General features: G+C 41.7%; 1 protein-coding gene across 1 annotated transcript in view; it reads right to left on the bottom strand.

Annotated features, from left to right (window-relative positions):
• The window catches only part of EXOC2 (exocyst complex component 2), a 260156-nt gene extending 243072 nt beyond the window's left edge, over positions 1 to 17084 (bottom strand). The window contains exon 1 of the mRNA XM_036347812.1: positions 16931 to 17084. The gene's annotated coding sequence lies outside the window, so the exon portion shown is untranslated. The remainder of the gene's footprint in view (positions 1 to 16930) is intronic.
• Positions 17085 to 20836: the final 3752 nt, after the last annotated feature.

Below are 20836 nucleotides of genomic sequence, written 5' to 3'. Positions count from 1 at the left end.
TCAAAGGCATGTCCGTGGCACTTTAATGCATGCCATCTGTTTTATCTAATTACTAGAGGCCCAGTGCACAAAAATTTGTGCACTGGGGGGGGGGGGGGCGCGGGTCCCACAGCCCAGCCTGTACCCGCTCGCAGTCTGGGACCCCTTGGTAGATAACGACCTGCTGGCTTAGGCCTGCTCCCGGGTGGCAGAGGGCAGGCCTAATCCCTAGGTGCAGCCCCTGGTCGGGCTCAGAGCAGGGCTGATTGGGGAGTTGGGGTGCCGCCCCCTGTCATGCACAGAGCAGGGCGGATTGGGAGGTTGCGATGCCACCCTCAATCACAATCAGGGTAGGGCCGATTGGGGGTTGGGGCACCGCCCCCTGTCACACTCAAGGCAGAGTCGATGGGGAGGTTGTGGCGCCACCCCGTCACGCACAGAGCAGGGCCAATCAGGGGGTTGGGGTGCTGCCCCCTGTCACGCACAGAGCAGGGCCGATCAGAGGGTTGGGGAGCTCCCCCCTGTCATGCACAGAGCAGGGCCCATCAGGAGGTTGAGGAGCTCCCCCCTGTCACTCACAGAGCAGGGCGGATCAGGGGGTTGGGGCGCCGCCCTCTATCACCCACAGAGCAGGGCTGATCAGGGGGTTGGGGCGCTGCCACTGTCACACTCAGGGCAGGGCCGATGGGGAGGTTATGGCTCTACCCTGTCACACACAGAGCAGGGCCCGTGGGGGGGGGGGGGGGGTTGAGGCGCCGCATTCTATCACCCACAGAGCAGGGCCGATCAGGGGGTTGGGGCGCCTTCCCCTGTCATGAACAGAGCAGGGTGGATAGGGAGGTTGTGGCCCCACCCCCTGTCACACACAGAGCCGCAGGGCAATCAGGGGGTTTGGGCGCTGCCCCCTGTCACGCTGATCCCGGTGCCGGGAGGCCTCGCGGCTCCGCTGATCCCAGTGCTGGGAGGCATATTACCCTTTTACTATATAGGATAGAGGCCTGGTGCATGGGTGGGGGCTGCCTGGTTTGCCCTGAAGGGTGTCCTGGATCAGGGTGGGGGTCCCCACTGGGGTGCCTGGCCAGTCTGGGTGAGGGGCTGAGGGCTGTTTTCAGGCTGGGACTGAAGCTCCCAACTGCTCCTTTTTTTCTTTTTTCTTTTTTTATTCTGGGCCAGCTTTAGCTCTGAGGCTCCAGCTCTTAGGCCTCCGCTCCTGAAAGCAGGTATCTGGTTTGTTTCGGTTCTCGAAACTCTGTATCAACTCCAGCTCTGAGATCCTAGCCTGCTGCAAGCTGGTTTCTGGAGTTTTGTTTAGCGTCTGTATTTGTTACAATGTTTGAAACTGCATGCTCAGAGGCCTGCAGCAGCAGGCGGGGAACGTTGGAGTCCTCCGTCACTGAAGCAAGCAAGCCTCATGTTAGTTTCAAGCTGCCTGGCTGCCGGCCGCCATCTTGGCTGACAGTTAATTTGCATATCTCGCTGATTAGCCAATGGGAAGGGTAGCGGTCGTACGCCAATTACCATGTTTCTTCTTTATTAGTGTAGATTAAACTGATTTGAAATTTATTTTGGAGTATTGAATAGCTACTTGACCATAGTACCATTTCACTGACCAATCAATCCACTGTTTACTGATCTGTATAGCCACTTATCACTGACAAATATTCTCTGCTTCTGGACAATCTATGTTTTATCCCACTAATCTATTTTGTAAATATAACATAATGATTTAATTTCCATTTTATAACTAAATATCTCATAAGACAATCAATCTTCAACAAGTTCTCTTAGTATAGATGGCACAAATGAACTTTAAAATATTTTGCCAGGTTCTATAATCAATTATACTAGAATTTGGATGGGAGTTATTATCACCAACCTAGCAATACTATACTTCTTTTTCTACCTCAATTAACTATACTATAAGTTCCGGGAGACAGGATTTTTTGTGTGTTCCATACATTTGTGTATAGCTAGCATCTAGAACAGTACCTGTATTAATTGCATTGAGTTTACTGATAATTTAAGGATATTTAAAGTATCTACAACTTGAGAGACTTCCAGTCAAGATGGCATAATAGGTAAATACTGTGTTTACCTCTTCCCACAGCCATTTCAAAATTACAACTAAATAATAAAACAACCATGATTGACAAACACTGGAAGATTAGCTGAACAGAATATAACTAAGGATATAAAGAAAAAGCCATGTGGAGACTGGTAGGAGGAGCAGAAATGCAAAACAAGCAGGTACCACACCGAAGGTGTGGCAATTAAGAATAGGCAGCTGCAGGTACCTCTGAGGAGAGAGGGGTCCCAACCCCACACTAAGCTCCACAACATGGGGCATCAGTGCTGGGAGGAGTTCCTATAGCATCTGGCTATGAAAAACAGAGAGAGTTGCATCAGAGTGAGACAAAGGGCTGCTGGAGACTCAGGAATTCCTCTTGAGGGGCTCATACATAGACTTGCCCATTCATAAACTCACTCACTCTAGGCTCAAGTGCAGGAGAAGCAGCTTGAAAAACACCAGGGACATACAGGAAGGAACTAAATTGAGTAGCTTCAGGGTGAGAGCTGGAGGCGTAGGGGTAGGGCAGTGCTCTCCTGGACAGAAGTGTTGACAGGCGTCATTGTTCCTCTGTTGAGCTCTCCTTCTACCCAATAGCCTGATGCAGGTGGGTGCCAAATCAGAGTTCACCATTAACCTAACTAACACCATTTGTTCCACCCTGGTAATTCCCAAACCCTGCTCCACCCAACTTGCATGGATGGCTGAAATTCTTGTAAGTGGCTTTTCCAAACAAGTAGCCTACCTAAGTTCTGGCTGTGGAATTTCCTAAAATCTCTCAAAGGGGCACAAACCATAAACAAGCAGCAACTAACTGCACCATGCCCTGTACATCTTGATTAAGAAGCCCCAAACCCAGAGAATTCAGCAACCAGTCTCAACTTGCATTATCATTCCCATCAGGTATTCCCAAATCACGGGAGTCCTGGTTTGGAACATAGCTTAAACTAGTGGGCCCAAGCCCAACACAAGTGGTGACTGGCCTCAGGTCACACTGTTGCCCACCAAAAGATCCCAACCTTGGCAGGCACCCTCAATCGCAGAATAGCATCTCCCAAGCATATCCAAGGTCAGTAAATGTGGCAACCAACCGCAAATCACTTTTTACTTCCTATAAGACAGGTCCTAATGGGGCACAAACAGCAACTGCCAACACACCCAGAGGCCAGCTTCAGATGACATCAGAGCAACAGCTAACCAAGTCCACACAACACACCCAAAGGGAAGACTCACCTGGCACAAGAGCCATGCTAAATTGTCTTCCACTATGAGAGGGTCAGCCCCCACACAAAGACTGCCTACTAGTAATGGCCAGCACTCACAACCAGTCAGCCTGAGGGTCAACCTCACCTACTAATGTGCCAAAAGCAATCAAGGCACAACTACAACTGGACACGCACAATCCACACAAGGGAGCACTAGCTCAGGTGACTAGAGAGACTACACCACTGAGCCCCACAGGACACCTACTACATAAGGCCACTCTGCCAAGATTGGGAGACATAGCAGATCTACCTAACATAGAAACAGCACAGGGGGTCAGCCCAAATGAGGAGACATACCTCAAATGGAAAAAAAAAAAAAAAAAACCTGGGCAAAACTGCAGAATAACTAAATGAAATGGAGACAAGCAACCAGATACAGAGTAAAACCCCTGGTTAAAAGGCAGCTCAATAAACTTAGGGGAAGAATAGATAAACTCAGTGAAAACTTCAATGAAGAGATAGAAAGACATTAAAAAGGATACAAAAAATGTAAGAAAGAACAAGTCAAGAATACAATAACTAAAATGAAGAATACATTAGAGGGAATCAATAGATTAGATGAATTAGAGGATTCAATCAGCAAAATGAAAGACAAGGTAACAAAAACATGCAAAATGGCACAAAGAAAAAAGAATATTAAAAAAGTGAGGGTAGATTAAGGGACATCTGGAACAACATCCAGCATACCAACATTCACATCACAGGGGTACCAGAAGGAGAAGAGAAAGGAATGAAAACCTATTTGAAGAAGTAATGACAGAAAATTTTCCTAATCTGGAAAAAAGACCTAGAACCAAGATTACTCTATACAACAAGGTTAGCATTAAGAATTGAGAGATAAAAAGCTCCTAGACAAGAAACAGATAAAGGAGCCCATCACGACTAAACCAGTATTACAAGAAATATTAGACACTTCAGTAAGAAGAAAAGAAAAAACTGAAAATGTGAATACAAAAATATAGGAAAGAAAAAATTTTCATTAACAAAGGCAAGCACTTAATAAAAGCTGTGAATCCACCAACTATAAAGCTAGTACAAAAGTTAAAAGGAAAAAGTAGTAGGAAGATCATGTGTAATTACAACAACAATGAAAGCATACAAATGCACACACAAATGAAATAACAAAAACATACACAAGCATGAGTAAGTAAAAATTTTACTAAGTTTAGAATGTTAGAATTTCAGCAACCATCAACCTAAAATAAATTATTAAAAACATAACTTGGTACATATGAAGCACATGGTAAACACAAACTATAGATATACAAGAGATATCAAAGAAAAAAAGGAAAGTAAATCCAAACATAACACTACAGAAAGTCACCAGCATAACAAGAGAAGAGAGCAAGAGAGTAAGGAACACAAAACAACTACAAAAATAATCAGAAAACAATAAAATGGCAATAACTACATATCTATTAATAATTACTTTAAATGTAAATGGACCAAATGTTCCAATCAAAAGACATAGGGTGACTGAATACATAAAGAAAAAAAAAACAAGGCCCACATATATGCTGACTACAAGAGAGTCAGTTCAGATCTAAAGACACACACAGACTAAAGTAAAGGGATGGAAAAGATATCTCATGCAAATGGAACAAACAAAAAAAGCTGGGTTGGCAACACTTTTATAGACTTTAAAACAAAAGTTGTACCAAGAAACATAAAAGGGCACTTCACAAAAATAAAAAGATCAATGTAACAAGAGGCTATAACTCTTATAAACATTTACATACCCAAGGAAGGAGCACTGAAATATACAAAGCAAATACTGACTAACATAAAGGGAGACACTGATAGTACTGCATTAATAGAAGACTTTAACAGCCCACTGACATCAATAAAAAGATTATTCAAACAGAAAATCAACAATGAAACAATGGCCTTGAATAACACATTAGAACAGATGGATTTAACTGATATTTTTTAGAGCATTTCACCCCAAAGCAGCACAAAATATACATTATTTTCAAGTGCACATGGAACATTTTGCAGGATAGATCACATGTTAGGACACAAGAAAAGTCTCAAAAAAATTTAAGAAGATTGATATCATATCAAGCATCTCCTCCAATCAGAATAGTATGACTAGAAATAATTTACAAAAAAAAAATCATAAGGAAGCAAAATAACATGCTAGTAGACAACGAATGGGTTAAGAATGAGATTAAGGAAGAAATAAAAAGATATCTTAAGACAAATGAAAATAAAAACACAACAACCCAAAATCTGTGGGAGAACCAAAGAAGTTTTTAACCTAAAGGAACTAGAAAATGAACAAACAAAACTCAAAGTGAGTATAAGGAAGGATGAAATAAAGATCAGAGCAGAAACAAATAAAACAAAAACTAACAAAACAATAGAAAAGAACAATAAAACCAAGAAACTATTCTTTAAAAGCATAATTATAAATCTTTAGCCAGACACATCACAAAAAAGAGGCCCCAAATCATTAAAAACATAAATGAAAGAGAAGTGACAACTGATACCACAGAAATACAAAAGAATTAGAAGAAAATACTATAGACAATTATATGCCAACAAATTGGACAAACCGGAAGAAATGAATAAATTCCTAAAAACATACTATCTTCCAGGACTGATAAGGAAGAAACAAAAAATCTGAAGAGACTGATAACTACTAATGAAATGGAACCAGTAATAAAAAAAATTTTTTAAACTCCTAACAACAAAAGTCCTAGACCAGATGACTTCACAGGTCAATTTTACCAAACATTCTAAGAAGAACTAATGCCTAACCTCAAGTAATTAAAAAGGAGAGAAAGACTCCATACTCATTTTAGGAGACCAGTATTACCCTAACACTAAAGACACTACAAAAAAAGAAAATTACAGGTCAAAACCCTGGTGGACATAGATACAAAAATCATCAACAAAATATTAGCAAACCAAATTCATCAATATATTAAAAAGATCATATACCATGATCAAGTGGGATTTATTCCTACTTGATGCAAGGCTGGTTCAATGTCCACAAATCAATTAATGTAATACACCACATACAAAAATGAAGGATAAACGTTATATGATCATCTCTAAAAATGCAAAGAAAACATGTGACAAAATCCAACATTTATGATAAAAACTCTCAGTAAAGTGAGGATAGAAGAAATATACTTCAACATAATAAAGACCATATGACAAACCCATAGCTAACATTATATTCAATAGTGAAAAGCTGAAACCTTCTTTATGAGCAGGAACAAAACAAGGATGTCCATTTTCACGTTTATGCAACACTAGTGACCCAGTGCGCAAAATCATGAAAGATTCAGACCCGCGGGAAATCGTGCAAGACCCGGGACCTCCGACCCCGCTGCGCCACGAGACCCAGAGTCAAATCCCACCATGCCAAGGGACCCAGAGTCAAGTCCCCACCCATCCACATGTGCCTCGCCACACACACAGCCCCCCCACCACCCGCACATGCCTCGCTGCACACACAGACTCCTGGTGACCAGTCTTTGGTCGTTACGGCATTAGGGCCACTGGATTTTTATAATATAGATAGTATTGCAAGTCCCAGCCACAGCAAACAAACAAGAAAACTAACAAAAAAAAGCATCCAAATTGGGGGTAGGGGATAAAACTGTATTATTGCACATGACATGATACTATATAGAGAGAACCCTAAAGATTCTAACAAAAATTATTAAAACTAATAAACAAATTCAGTAAAATAGCAGGATATAAAATTAATATTTAGAAATGAGTATCATTTTTAGACACCAATTATGAACTATCAGAAAGAGTAATTAAGAAAACAATCCATTGTATCCAAAAAAAATAAAATACCTAGGAATAAATTTAACAAGGTATTAAAAGACCTGTATTTGGAAAACTATAAAACAATAAAGACATTGAAAAATACACAAGTAAATGAAAGTATATAACGTGCTCATGAATAGGAAGAATTAACATCGTTAAAATGTCCATAGTACCCAAAGCAATCTACAGATTCAATACAATCCCTATGAAAATTCTAATGGCATTTTCACAGAACTAAAACAAATAATCCTAAAATTTATATGGAACCACAAAAGACCCTGAAAAGCCAAAGCAATTTGAAAAAGATCAAGTTGGAGGTATCACACTACCTGATATCAAACTATATTGTAAGGCTAAAGTAATCAAACAGCACGGAACTGGAATAAAAATCCTATATAATAAAAGCCTAATATGCTAAGTGTCTGGTCGACCGGTCAGCCATTCAACCAATCAAAGTGTAATATGCTAATGATATGCTAAGGCTGCTCAAACACTCACTATGATGTGCACTGACCACCAGGGGGCAGACAACTGACCGGTCGACCAGTTGCTATGACATGCACTAACCACACCAGGGGGCAGATGCTCCGATAGGTTAGCTTGCTGCTGGGGTCCGGCCGATTGGCACTTAGCAAGACAGGCTGGACATGCCCAGGAGCCCTCCAAGGCTGGCAAACCTCCTGCATCCCTCCCCGGCACCGATCCTGCATCGGTGGGGTCCCTCAGCCTGGCCTGAGCCCTCTTACAATCCAGGACCCCTCAGGGGATGTCAAAGAGCCAGGATGTCAGGCCAAGCCAAAGGACCCCACTGGTGCACGAATTCGTACACTGGGCCTCTAGTAAATAAATCCTTTGAACAGAATAGAGACAGATACATAAAAAAAAAAAAAAAAAAAAATTAAAACTACTTTCTTATACCATATACAAAAATAAACTGAAAATAGATTTGAGACCTAAACGTAAGACCTAAAATCATAAAACTCTTACAAGAAAACAGGTAATAAACTCTTTGACATCAGCCTTAGAAATATTTTTCAGATATGTCCCCTATGGCAAAGACAACAAAAGCAAATATAAATAACTAGAACTACATGAAACTAGGTAATTTTTGCACTGCAAAGAAAACCATCAACAAAACAAAACCCAACCTACTGAATAGTGAACATATTTGCCTCTGATATATCTGATAAGGGATTAATATCCAAAATATATTTAAAAACTCATACAGCTCAGCATCAAAAGAATAATCTGATTTTAAAATGGACAGAGGACATGAATAGACATTTCTCTACAGAGGACATATTATTTTTCCAGCATACCCATGAAAAGATGCTCAACATCACTAGTTATCAAGGAAATGCAAATTAAAACCACAATGTGAAACTACCTCTCACCTGTCAGAATGGCTATCATCAATAAATCAACAAACATAGAGGAATTTGGTTCAATCAAGATTTATCCCTTTAGAGTGCCAGATCAAATTTCAAACAAATTAGCAATGACACTGGTGAAACTTAAGACAATTAGTATTGGATCCTGCATGACTCACCCAAAGAACTGGGTGACTAACAGATAATAGATGTGTGTGGCATTTCTAGCAAATAGAAGCCTAGAGCATTTCACAGCTCTTGTTAAATATTTCTGAGTTTTCAAAATATTCCTTCAATTCTGTTTATAATGATTATTTCATGATAACTGTAATTTATGTCCCAAAAAATATATGCATACTTTAACAGCTAATAGCTCAATTTTGAAAATGAAATGTATTTTAATAAACACTACCTTTATAATTATTTAATTTGTATGTATACATTTTGGGGGAATATATATATATATATATATATATATATATATATATATATATATATATATATATATACCTGACCAGCATGGCTCAGTGGTTGAGCATTAACCTATGAACCAGGAGATCATGGTTCAATTCCCAGTCAGGGCACAGGCCCAGGTTGTGGGCTCAAATTCCAGTGTGGGGCATGCAGGAGGTAGCTAATCAGTGCTTCTCTGTCATCACTGACTTTCTTTTCTTTTTTAAAATATATTTTATTGATTTTTTTACGGAGAGGAAGGAAGAGGGATAGAGAGTTAGAAACATCGATGAGAGGGAAACATTGATCAGCTGCCTCCTGCACACCCCCTACTGGGGATGTGCCTGCAACCAAGGTACATGCCCTTGACTGGAATAGAACCTGGGACCCTTCAGACCACAGGCTGAGGCTCTATCCACTGAGCCAAACCAGTCAGGGCCATCATTGATTTTCTGTCTCTCTCCTCCCCCTCCCTTCCTCTCTGTTAACAATACACACACACACACACACACACACACACACACACACACACATATAATTTTCACTTGCTAGGTAAAAGTTATAGGATAATGTAAAAGATATAAACTAATTACTACTGTGCACATATTTTTCCATAACTGACACAAAAAAATTACATATCGTATGTTATATGAATCTATTTATATGAAATTTAAAGATAGGTAAACTCATAGGGACAGAGAGTAGATTAGTGATGGCTAGAAGAGGGGTAATGAGAAAGGATTGATAGTAGGTTCAGAGTTTCCTTTTGGAGTGATAAAAATGCTCCAGAATTAACAAAGTGGTGACAGCTGCACAACTTTGTGAACAGACCAATTTTGCTTCAGAATTATTTAAAGCATTAGATTACCATTATCACCACAAACCTAGAACCAAAAAAAAAAAAAAATAGATGCAAAAATATAGGATGATAGCATTTTCTAAAAAAACATTTGAACCCTGGCTGGCCGATTCAAGCATTGGTTTGAGTATCATCCCAAGGTTTCAGTTTGATGAACCAATGAACGCATAAATAAGAGGAACAACGAATCGATGTCTCTCTCTCTTTTCCCCTTCCTCTTTCTCTAAAATCAATAAATGAAATTTTAGAAATAAAAAATAAAAATAAAAAAGCATTTGGCACTACTAAATTCCTGAAATCTTCTGATTCAAGATAAAATGAGACTAAAGAAACCATTGCCAGGATTGAAAAGGTGAGGGAGTAAGGAAGGCTTTACACACCCTGTACTATGTACAGTACATAGTACTTGATAATAATGACTGTTACTGGTTTATATATTTATTATACTATACTTTTTTAATTATTTTAGAAGACTTCTTTCTATTTGTTAAAAAAGTTTGCTGAAAAACAGCATGCTCCATTACTCCTGCCATAGTTTTTTACATCCATGTCTTTTGATATTATCATTTTTCCTGTGCTTTGATTTAATCTAGTGTTGTTTTATAAATTTAATGTAGCCTAAATGTACAGTGTTTATAAAGCCTAGAGTCGTATACAATAATGTTCATCCTAGGCCTTCATATTCACTCATCACTCACTCACTGACTCACAAGCAACTGCCAGTCCTACAAGCTCTATTCATGCTAAGTGCCTTAAAAGGTATTCCATAATTTATCTTTTATAATCGTATTTTTACTGTACCTTTTCTATGTTTAGATATGTTTAGAAACACAAATACCACTGTGTTACAATTGCCTACAGTATTCAATATAGTAACATGTTGTACAGGTTTGTAGCCTAGGATCAACAGGCTACCATACAGACTAGATGTGTAGTAGGCTGTAACATCTAGGTTTGTGTAACTGCACTCTGTGATGTTCACACAAATATGAAATTGTCTAATGACTCATTTCTCAGATTTTATGCCCATCGTCAAGTGCATAGGACTGTACTGAAACTCGGGATTAAAAGTAGTGGGAAAAGCAGTAGAACAACAATAAGCTGCAATAATAACTCTTTTGGAAAATGTCAATGGCCTAGATTTTGTAGTCCTGGACAACACATCAATAATAGAAACTCCATTCCAACAAGACTGCTAGGAAGACAGGGAAATGAACAAACTATGCAAAATCCCAACTAACATTGAGTCTATACATGCTTACTTAAATTATAAAATACTTGACTATCTCAACAAGAATGTTTTGGAATGGGAAAGGAACAAAATCAAGAAGCTATTGCTAAGCCATTTATAATGAAAAAAACTGGGGAAAATATATTGTTCTAAATGTGTGTTATTGCATGAAAACAAAGTTTCATTTGTCTCAACTTGTTAAATCTTTATGATGAAATAAGCCATTTATTACTGCCGACAAATTAATAACTACAATAAACAGGCATGCCAAAATCAATGTAGATGCTCAAAAAAGGTCAAGGAATCAACTGTCAGCTTAAATTGGTTAATTTTATTAAAATTGTTAAATATGACAATATGTCATGTAACTCTAGATTTTTTTATATAAGCAGAGTTGGATTAATGTGACCCAAATTTTGTATAATCAATAGCTTTCCCAATTTCTAAAAATACATCAACTTTGTCACTTATCTTAAATTTCCTGCTTTACTTCTCTAGCTCTGCCTCAAATGAAACTTCTTCAAGGCCATATATATGACATAGTGAAAGCAAAATAATCACAGCACTCAGCAGTGTCATTAACATTTCTGAGCTGAGAGCGATTTAAACAGGCAGATGCTATGTAAAATGACTGTTGGGAGAGACCAGTTGCAGTGCTGAGACTGCACCACAGCTGTAAGGGATTTGAAGCTACTAGCTATGTGGAATCAAGCTTTGGAGAAACTCTGGACACAATTCCGGCATCCGAAATAAATTAAAGTAAATAGTCTTGCTCTCTCTCTCATCCACCCTGTTAGCAGCCTCTGGGCTGAGTGGAGACCACACACTGGGACCACACAGCACCAGCTGAACTCCTTGCACGCAACATCTACAAGCTGTCACTCCACAGCACAGAGAGGAGAAGGAAAAGGGAGGGCTGGGGAGGGAGAGGAGATTAGAGAGTGAGAAAAGGGGAGGGAGTGAGGGGGGAGGGAGGAAGAGAGAGCACAGTCTCCTCTACTTACAGCTAGACAGAATGATGTGTGGTATGGAGAAAGGAAAAAACCTCCCAAAGAAAACAAGCTGGTCATGGCCTTGTGTAGCCTTGACCTGCACTCCCCCATACCAATTTAGTAATTGATGAAGGATTAACAAAGCATCCATTTAACTTCAATTAACCTCCTATCCATCACAGGTCAGAAGAGAAAATTACCATTATAAAAGCATTTTATTAAAATAAAGACTAAAATACACATTTTCTTATAATTTATAATAATTACTTTAATAAATGCATTTTCTTTTAGATTTACATTATATTAGTTTTACTCGCCTGCCTCTTTTCCTTTAATAAAGCACACAGGGTATATTTAAAGTATTTATTCAAAAGACATCAGAAAATTTTAATTTTATAACTTTCCCGTATTTCATTGTGTCACAATCTTAATTTTCCAAAGTATCATTTTTACATAACTTCAGACTAAAAATAACTAGTAGCAGTAATATTACGGGGGTTGGGAGAGAACAGAAAAATGTAACTACAAAAATAGGTCTAGAATTTGTTTTACTATTAAGAATTTTTTTAAATAAGAGACAAGAAATCTGAACAAAAAGGTGTGCAAGTGTCTGACCCTGGCAGGTCCCCAGAGGTTCAACTCAGGCAAAGCTAGGAGTTGGAAATATAGAAGCTCTGACTCACTGAAGACCAAGAAAAGCCTCCTAGTGTTAAAGCACTATTTTCTTAGATGAAGCCATAGTAAAGTAAAAATTTCCCCTCAAAAAATATCAACAAAATAAAAATTCCCAAACCCTATCTTATTTCTCCCCATGCTACTCAAACTTGCATTATGAGGGAGCAAATCAGAAAGGCAGAATCTCAGGATCCCAGTCAAATCCTATTAAGTCAGAATCTACATTTTTAGTGATTTGTGTACAGATTAATGCTTGAGAAGCACTAGGTAGACTTATCCAGTCCAGAGCCATCTTGGATCTAAAGGACTCCACAAAATTTCTGGTTGCAGAGCTGCCTACTGAGTTTTAATCATAAACTTATACTCAACTAGTATCTCAGGCTACCCAGCAACATAGTCAAACTATTGATTTCACCACATCTTCCTTGAGTCATGTTCAATCTAGCCAAGGATAGACTTGCCCCTTGAGGCTGGGCTGAACTGACCCCAAAACAGATCTCCCAGAGAAATTGGGGAAAGGGTTTTAAAGAATGGCAATTTACTTCCTTCAGTTTTCTATAAACTCAGACTCTATTATACCTGAGCAGCTCTACCACAAGTCAGACAAGTCTTAGCAACAGGGTCATGAACTCTTTGGTCCAGTTTTCTATAATAATCTCTCTCCTGCTCCATCTCAAAATTATGGTTAACAAAATTATAACCATGAACCAATCTGAAAGAATCCATGTGCCCTCTTGCAATACGGGACCCCTCAGGGGATGTCAGAGAGCCGGTTTTGGCCCGATCCCCGCAGGCCAGGCTGAGGGACCCTACTGGTGCACAAATCTGTGCACCAGGCCTCTAGTATGCGTATAAGATCTTTGGTTAATCTCTTCCCACCCTCCCCCTTCCCTCCTTCCCTCTGAGATTCATCAGTCTGTTCCATGTTTCCATGCCTATGGTTTCCACTCATATGTTGAACGCCTGCCCCCTGGTGGTCAGTGTACATCATAGCTACTGGTCGAACAGTCGAAGGGTCAAACGGCTGCTTAGGCTTTTATATATATAGATGGTATAGACTGACAGATGTCAGAAGGGAGATTTGGGGGAGTCGGGGGTGCTGAAGGGATGAAAGAAAGTGAAGAAATAGCCTAAGAACATATATGCATACTCCATGGACACAGACAACAACATGGTTACAGCCAGAAGGAGGGTAGGGTGACATCTGGGAAGAGGGGAGGTAAGACAAGTAGGGAATAAGGGACATCTGTAACATCAACAATAAAAAGAAAATCATAGCCCAGCTGGTGTGGCTCAGTGGCTGAGCATCGACCTATGAACTAGGAGGTCACCGTTCGATTCCCTGCCCCAGTTGCAGGCACGGTCCCCACTGGGGGGACCACAGGAGGCAGCCAATCAATGATTCTCTCTCATCACTGATGTTTCTATCTCTTTCTCCCCCTCCCTTCCTCTCTCTGAAATCAATATAAAAACATATTGAAAAATAAAATCATAAGCCATCCAAAATCACAGAACTATGTAAGTGAAAAAGGCCTAAAAAATTCATTTTGATGAAGCTAAGGGCCAAACCTGCCAAAAGCAGCACAGCTAGCAAGTAGCAAAGCGAGAACTCATTCAGTGTTGCACAATGATTACTAATGCTAACTTTGTGCCAGGTAACAAAGTTATGCTCTGAGCCAAGTAACTTTGTTCCAAGTAACAAAGGCATGCTTGGGTCCACCTTGTGCAGTTTACATTCCAATTAACTAAAATCCAGGATTCCTAAATCCTGGTGTCCACTGTTCTTTCCATTATTGCACCAAGGTTTTTTCTAAGTAGGAAATAGTAAGTAGAAAGAACTGCTAAAACCAAGATCATAAGTAAAGCAAACTGTATGGTCCCCTCCTATATTACATCAAGTTTTTGAGCAAACCTAATATAATTTTTAAGGGGGGGGGGAGGGGGAGCCTAATCAGTCAGTTTCAAATTCTTGTACCTGACCTTCAAGTCACTCCATAATTCAAAATGCATCACTTACCTACCCGTCAGTGGGTCTTTACTCCTGTGCTGCCCAGATGTTCACCTGCCTTCACTCTGAAGGCCACATCCTTCCCATCAAGGTCTGACCTCCATGAAGCCTTCCCAATTACTCTACCTCAACATATCGTTCCCTTCTCTGAATTTCTGCTGTACTTACACGCAATACTATAGTTTAGTTTTTAGCTATTCTTTGAAATGGTAAAAATGCCCCTTCTGAATCTAAGCTAACATTATTTTATTCCCCATGTGGTCAGGCATATGCTAAAATTGGTAGATAGAAAAATGACTAAGACTAATCCCTGTCCAGCAAGAGCTTAGTCTTTTGATTGATATGTAAATATCAGCAATTACTATAGCCCCTAAGACAACACAGGGATAAGACAAGTGCTAAGTGATTATAGCATTCACTGAGCTGGAAAACTTCAAAGCAGAAAGAACTCTGAAAAATAATCTAGTTTTATGTATTCTCTAATTATAGGAAAATGGAGACTGAAGCCCAAAGAGGCTAAGAAACAGTCCAGGCTACAAAGCAGATTGGTGGTTGCTTTGACTACTAAGCCAAAATACCTTTAACTGTAATTTTCAAACTGAAGTCCAAGGATACCTATAAGTGTGTCCACACCTTCAAGATTTGTAATTTCTCAACAATTACTTTGTGGTTATATCAATAACAATTACTTTAAATTAACATAAACACAGAATCGTGTGATTTACAACTGGACACTACTACACTACTGGATTTCACCAGCCACTCCAGGGGACACATGGCCACGTTCCCTGAGGTCTGAGAACAATCTACACTTCAGCATTCTCCTTAGCACTGTGACTCATGCTATTTCACATTCTGGTCCATTTCAAAATCCTCTCTATTGAATACCAGCCAAAAGTTACCCATTCAGTGAACATTCAAGTCCCTACTATGCGGTCAGTGCTGTACTAGGAATCCTGGCTAGATGAAGAGTAAGCTAGAGAATGGGTGAAAAAGTGAGAGGCTAACTTTAAAAAGCATGTCCTCCACCACCTGATCCTGCCTCTGCCTGGCCCTCGAAACTGTCCAAAGTCCTTTACTAGAAGACTGCCTTTGCAAAGTTTTTCGAGTACCAATTTCTTTTCCCATAAGATTTATATAACATGCTCTCAAATATTTGTGGAATGTAAATTTCACTTAGCAGGTTATCAGCTGTCTTTTCGAAAGAGAATCCTTCAAAATGATATTCAGTACAGGAAATTAAATGCTTGACAAGGAAAAAATCATTTTGTGAAACTTCCTAGTTACACTGGGGAATCCTCTGCTTCTCTGCTTAAAATTATTGTTTCTTCTTAAACCTAAGAGAACATTGAAATAGTAAGCACATATCATCCTCTTTCTATTATCCCCCTTGATTCAACACCTTTGAGCACACAGGTGACCCTGGGCAAGTTTCTGGGTTTCAGTGCCTTTGTTATTAGTATGGTACACGGAGCCTGCCCGGAATACACTAACACAAGCGAAACAGTGTTACTCATTAGGAAATAGGTCCCTATTAGCCTGAATTGGTAGCAGCTTTCCAATACGGAGCACCCAGTGATTTCATTAACCTGTGGCTGATTTTTAGAGAATTTTTTTAAGTTTTCCCAGACTCGAAAAACAATGAAACAAATTGTCTCATACTTATTAGTATGATTAGCCTTCAATGATTTAAAACTAGCTTATTTCCCTTCAAGAAATGTTTGTTGGAATTGAGGCAGCGTCCATGTACTAAGTCCCCGGAGGGCGGGCCAGGCGCCGCCAGGCCTGTGGGCGGGATACTGAGCGGGAAGCCGGCTCCGCAGCCGGGCGGCAGGTCCCGAGGGCAGCTCACAGGGACAGAACTCGGCCGGTCACCCGCACTTCTGGGCTGGTTCTGCAACGGCACCTACCTCCAGTGGAACCGGAGCCGCCAGCTGGCAAGGCTACGACTGTGACAGACGCCTGGGAAATGCCCAGTGTAGCCCTGACCAGACGCAAATGGGCGCAAGCCGCTCCTACCGCTCGCCTGGCACCGACACATCCTCAGACCTAACTCGGTGGCCCCGGCCCAGGGGGCAGGACAGAGCCCCCGGGGCCGGCCCCGCGGGGCGCAGGCGGCTACCAGACTCCCCACCCGGTCGGACAGAGGATGACGACCGGCGCGGGCCCACCACCGCTCCCACCCGCCTCTCCGGAAGCTGGCTCGCCGCCGCCAGGGCATCCAGGCTCGACACGTACCTGGGCCTCCCTGCCTCCCCTCCAGCAGCTCGGACCGGGTCCCTGCCGCTTCCAGGAAAAGCTCTTGGGCGGCGACCCCCAATCGCCAGCCTCCACTTCCGCCTGCCCAGAGCGCCGAGGGCGTCGATGCGCCGGGCAGCCGAGCGCCGAGTCTGCGATGGGCCCAGGCTGGGCGAGGAACGGGGGGGCTGGGCGAGGAACGGGGGGGCGGGGCGAGGAACGGGGGGCGGGGCGACGGGGCGGGGGCGGGGCGAGGACGACACACAAAAGCCACAGGACCCTGGAAGTTGTGGAGGAGAAAGTCATTCTGCAGCCTGCAAGGCCTGAGCGTTGATCGTTTAAATTCAGCTAACTCGGTGAACACACCGTGGCACAGGCGCTACGTGTACGAAGGTGGATGACAACAGGGCTGGGCTGAGGGTAACCCATGACATGGCAAGAGGACAAGGAATGTCACTTAGGAAGCAACTGCAGCAATCTAGGCAGGAAATGACATGGGGGATGGTGGAAGGTGGTGCGGGAAAATGACAAAATACTCTTCTGGTTGCTTCTATTTTATTAGCCAAAGAAGCAGCAGGATCGTCGGTGATAATGGAGGATGAGGGGCAAGGAAGGTTTGAGGAGAAAGAGTGAAATCTTTGTCTTGGATATTGTGAAGCAAATTACTAAGAAAATGTGGTAAAACTTCTTGGGATGTGTCATCCTAAGTATTAGGGTCACCGAAGGAGGAACAGAGTAACTCATGAGGCCAGAAGGGGTAAAGAATTATAAATTTAATATTACATCTGCTAGCCGAAGGGCTCAGACCAACATAGTATCAGGGGGAGTGGGATATTTACATCTCTTATAAAGGTCAGTCAGAGTAACCTGTGGAACCAGGTATAGGCGATCCACTGGAAACGGTTAGGCAGTTTACTGGAAAGGGAAGGCCTTAATCATGAAACCTACAATCCCCAGGCGGGGCAAGAGCCCCAAGTGGGGCATAATGGAACTCAAGAATGGGCCTAACACTAAGTTTAAAATAGAACCAGTCATCATGCTTTTGTATGTTTTGGCCACCGTGGTGTAGGTAGGTAGTAGAAAACTATTTGTAACTATGGTTGGAGTTTTACAAGGCAGAAGAAGCAAAAGAGTTAAGAGTCTATGCAAAAAAAAAATGACATTATGGAGGATGATGGAGTTTAAGCTTGTGTGACAGGGTTTTCAGAGGGATTTTTATAGTAATCCAGGAATTGCCCACTGAGATTGGAAAAGGTAGCCAATAACTAGGGGGTTCCAACTCTGCATGCGATAACTTTGTTTCTTATTTGTTTTCCTGGCTTAATCATCAAAAGTGCCCTTTTTACTGTGAAAAGTGTCCCTGTTTGGACAATATATGGTCACCCTAAAGTCACTCCACATCACACAGAGAGCCAGAAACAATTGGGGTCAGACATTTCTTTGAGGTTTGGAAGGTATTCACCCAACTAGCTCTGAACCAGGTTAGTATCAGGCATGCAGGAAGAAGCTTGTGCTTACTGCCATCAGAGTGGAGCTGAGGATGGGGTGAAGTTCTTGGGAGAATTTACCTGCCATTGGGACTTTATGTGACCAAGAGTATGCTACCTGCTTCCAGACCAGAACTTCACAAAGGTAGGAGACGTGTTGCAGTGACCAGTTACAGCTGAGTAGAGAGGAGCATAGCCATGAAGCAGAGGCATAACCATGGTGAGGGTGTTGCCAACTCTCACCCCAAGAACTCACACATGCACCACACACAAACTTCATCTTTGCCCACCTGTATGTGTCACATGAATGCCCACCAGAGAGCATCCACAGGAGAGGGGCACCAGTGCCGAGGAAATATGACCAGCCTCTGTCCTGGGTCACTCCCATATTTGTACAATGGGCCTATGAATGGAGTAGCCATGGTGGCAGGGATGGCAGATCTAGACAGAATGACCACCCCCTTCACCTGCAGTGGCCAGTGTGCAGCCAGTGGTAATGTACCTTCCCTTGCTGGAGGCAAAGACCAGCAGTAGTTAGCATAATAAATGTGAGAAGTCCATCAGAAGGCTGATGGACTTTGATATTCAGCATATTATTACCTGCTGCTGGCTGAACAGCTAAAGGCAATTCCCCTAACCTGATAATCCTTTATTGTTTACCAAACCTTACCATTGATGTGTGTTAGCTTTGCTAAAGGGCATATGTATATTCTAGTAAATAAAAGCAAAGGGGATGGAAAAGTCAGAGAACCACTCCACTAGAGTACGTATCTGTCTGGCTCCCCCAATGCCTTCTAAATTTATATTTCTTGTCTAGTGTATCCATTTATGTGTGGCCCTTCTCCAGATTCCTGAACGCTTGCTGCGAAAAGATTGTGGTATTCCCACAAGAAAACCAGGCAGTCAGTTGGCAACAAGTTCATTTCCACAAACCCAGATACATATCCTAGGTTTGGGTTTGTCTTCCTGCCTGCAGGGCCCTGGCAAGCATTGCTATTGGGTTGCTCACATAGAATCTGATTGTTCATTGTTGGGATTTCCATAATATCACCTGGGACCAGGAACTCTTTTTACAGTTAAAGAGGTATGAGAAAGGGAACAATACCACAAGATCCACTGCCATACATCACACACTCAGAAGCTGTGAGATAGAGCATAATGATAGAACATTAGAATAGCCTCTAAAGGCATAGCTAAGGCTCCAGCCTGTGGATGATATTTCTCAGGGTTGGATTGCTGTGCCAAAGGATACAATATATATTTTGGTGTATATATATCAGAGTGCTGCCTCTCTGATTGAGTCCTGGCTTTTCTATCAGGGGAAGATGCTCTGCCAGGGGACAGAAAGTTCCACTAAATCTAAAGGCCTCTCTTCATTTGGGCTTCACCATAAAGGCAACAAAAATTGACCCTTATCATTAGAAGGAAATGGGGCAGGGAGGATTATTTCTGGAACTTAGGACACTCACTGGACATCTTTTCCATGCTTGGTGATGGACATGGCAATAAGGGATTATACCCTACCTAGCCTGGGACAAAGGGACACAGGAACAAAGATGTAGGCCACTTGATCAAGGAAGCAATCCAGGCTAGCAGAAGTGTTAGTCCAGGGGGAAGGGATCTAGAATGGCTAATACAGGGGTACATAATGGGGATCACCATGGCCTTAGGTACAACTGTAGCAGGAACCCATAGCTCAACTTATCAATACTCCTGATGTGGATATGATGACATCAGTGTGAGGAATCAGTAACAGGGAAAACTGAACACAACACAGCATGTAAAGGATGGATAGTAACAGAGGCCATCAAAGCTGCCCCTTTGTACCTCACAGCTTTTTTTCCTGGATCAGGGCAAGCTGGACACACTGACCAGAGTTCACTGGACCAGAAGTAGGCTTCACCCAGTCAGGCTGCCTCTCTGCTGGGGTAGCTGGGAGGCATGTTATTCAGTGTATGCCAGAACTTCCCTTGCGACTGAGCTCCAGCATCCTCAGGAAGGCCTTCACAGCACACCTTTTATTGACTTCCTTCCCTTTCCCCACCTGGCTTTCCCATACCCCTCCTGGTGTCTCCTGCTACTCCCTCCCAAGTTAAATACTATCCCTTGAAACCATATCTCAGGGGTGGATTCTGGGAGAATCCAGCCAAGATAGTCATTATCATAGCCAGTGGTCAGCAAACTGCGCCTCACGAGCCACATGCGGCTCTTTGGCCCCTTGAGTGTGGCTCTTCCTAAGCCTTAGGAGTACCCTAATTAAGTTAATAACAATGTACCTACCAATATAGTTTAAGTTTAAAAAATTTGGCTCTCAAAAGAAATTTCAGTCGTTGTACTGTTGATATTTGGCTCTGTTGACTAATGAGTTTGCCGACCACTGTCATAGACCAAAAACAACCTACACTTATATGACTCAAAT

This window comes from Myotis myotis, unplaced genomic scaffold (genome assembly GCF_014108235.1).
Source record: "Myotis myotis isolate mMyoMyo1 unplaced genomic scaffold, mMyoMyo1.p scaffold_m19_p_2, whole genome shotgun sequence".
NCBI classification, from domain to species: Eukaryota; Metazoa; Chordata; class Mammalia; order Chiroptera; family Vespertilionidae; genus Myotis; species Myotis myotis.
Note: the sequence above shows the minus strand (reverse complement) of the source record. Positions and strands in the feature narration are given on the sequence as shown.